The sequence below is a fragment of the Arachis ipaensis genome, chromosome B09 (genome assembly GCF_000816755.2).
Source record: "Arachis ipaensis cultivar K30076 chromosome B09, Araip1.1, whole genome shotgun sequence".
In the NCBI taxonomy this organism is placed as follows: Eukaryota; Viridiplantae; Streptophyta; class Magnoliopsida; order Fabales; family Fabaceae; genus Arachis; species Arachis ipaensis.
The window spans coordinates 108,387,131-108,389,531 of record NC_029793.2 but is presented as its reverse complement, the minus strand read 5'-3'; the positions used below and the strand labels follow the sequence as shown (position 1 = coordinate 108,389,531).

Below are 2,401 nucleotides of genomic sequence, written 5' to 3'. Positions count from 1 at the left end.
ATAGATATGTGACAAATGTATCGTCTTTAATTTGTCACCATCATGAACAAGTTTAGAATACCAAAAACCTCATTATTTTTTTATTTGAGTCATTTAAATAAAAGATTATAATGCATACAAATATAATTAGTTCATCAAAATTATAAATGTTTAAAAAAATTCAAACCATGTTTAAAAAAATTGGATATTGAAGCTTAACCTAATAATAACCAAGTCTTTGACTTGATCAAATGCCTATTCTATCTATTCAATAGCCCTAAAAAACATGACTTAATTAGTAAACTAATGAAGAAAAAAGCTCAGTTACAATATCATGTAAAAGTAAGTATTCACTCACTTATTTAGAGATATTTCAATCTAGTTGTACAAATATGATCCTGCTTTCATAAAATTCATTATATATTATACATCTCAATTTCTCATTACACATTAAAAATAAAAAAAAAACAAAAAAAATAAACAACACCTAAGACTTAGTAGTTGATATAGTGAGATAAATGTATTAACCCGCATACTTGCTTCTTCAAAACTGTAGGTATCCACATCAGTATGACAGTATCTATGTTCACAAACATAGTTGGTTGATTTGCTAATATACTGCTGGGTAAGGTAGAAATATTGTTTTTTCCATCATTCTTTCCTTTTATTATTGTGCATAAAATAGGAGAAGAATCATCTATTTTAGTATACCTGCAGGCATGAGCAAAAAATTAAAATAAGATAAACCTTAAGTGGCCTCTCATGATTAAGAAGACATTAGATAAACATTATTAATGATATCATAAAAATATATTTAACTTTGAAATATTTAAATACATAGAAAGAAACAAACCTTTATACCACCCCTATATTTGGTGTTAATAACTGAATTTTCTGGACCTGCAATGGAATAGAACAAAGAACTAAGATCAAATTTTAAATTAATGGCCACACTTTTGCATGTTCCCTTGACATTCAAAATATACTTAGATAATTCACTTGGTAATTAATATCTGAAGTTTGAGAATAACAACATTAAAAATTATATGTAAGCACTAACCACAAGGCATAGCCGACAAGAGGAAAACTCTAACAAATAACAAACTTACTGATGCTTCTTCAACCAATATAGATGGCAGTGTCTTCTCTGTTGCAATGACTACACCATTTGCAGCTGCAAGAGTGAAACACAACTAGAGAGCAGATTCTTAAGAGTATCATTTTTTTTTACAGTGGCTCTTATAAAATCCTAATACCAAAAATAAGTAGAAACCCCACACAAATTTAGTCACTAATTTCTTCCCTACTAAAAAATTATAATTAGTTACAAGTACCAGTACAAATAAAAAGAAAAAGATGCCAAGAGGGAAAAGTAACGATCGTTACCTTCTTCAAATGGCGGCCATGGAGAGCAAGAAAATACCCAAAAAAATAATTTAAAAATAAATACATATACGATATAAATTGAAAAGAATGCATGACATAAAGCAAATTATGTCTAGTGATCAACTGATCATTGGATTAAAACAACGAAAGAGGACTATGAGGCTTTTTTGAGAAATAAAATTTAAGTCTCTATTGAAATCACCACCAGATGCCACTATAATTGGATGTAGGTGGTTTATGCTATATATTAAGAGAGCTCTTTATCATAGCATACTTATGTATAAGGCGAGGCTTATGGCTAAAAGGTGTCATAACAACATGGCATTGATTTCAATGAAATCTTTAGCCCTGTTGTTTAATCACCTACAATTCATACCATATTAACCATAATCCTCTCTAAAGATTGGTGTTCAAGGCAGTTTGACTTTAATAATACATTTTTCAATGGTGACATTGACGAGGTTGTATATATGTTTCAACCACCTAGCTTTGAGGATTCAGATACAGTCTCTAATTTGTAAATTGAATCATGCCATTTATGGGTTAAAACAAGCACCATGTGTTGGTATAATAAGTTATTCTGTACTCTTTTAAAATTTGGTTTTACTACCACTAGAATAGATACTTCATTGTTTACTAGATTTACATCTTCTTCTACCATTCATATTATTGCATATGTTACGTTGATGACATTATGATCACTGGCAGTGATGCACAAGAAGCTAATCAACCGATTACTTAATTAAATTGTATTTTTAGTGTGTAAGATTTAGGGAATTTACATTTCTTCCTTAGTCTTGAATTTAATAGATTGTGAGATTCGAGTACTCATGTCTCACAACAAAAGTATATTAGAGACCTTTTAAGTAGAGCTAGTATGTTCATAGCAAACTTAGGCCTACACAAATGTTGGCTACTCTTAAACTGTCTTCCAAGGTTCAGATTTAATTGAAGATGTTAATTTCTACATATGGATTGTAGGTGACATGCAGTATATATCCTACTTTAATACATCCTGAGTCATCATTTGGTTGTT

The 2,401-nt window shown here is 29.7% G+C and overlaps 1 long non-coding RNA gene across 2 annotated transcripts; it reads right to left on the bottom strand.

The window, feature by feature from the left end:
* Positions 317-1,405, bottom strand: LOC107616775. Of its 2 annotated transcripts, XR_001614638.2 has the most exons (4): positions 1,366-1,405; positions 1,089-1,153; positions 833-879; positions 317-690 (listed from the first exon to the last, which is right to left on the bottom strand). It is a non-coding gene; the product is annotated as an uncharacterized LOC107616775 (long non-coding RNA). The 2 variants fall into 2 exon arrangements; XR_002354199.1 differs by having other exon boundaries at positions 1,089-1,389.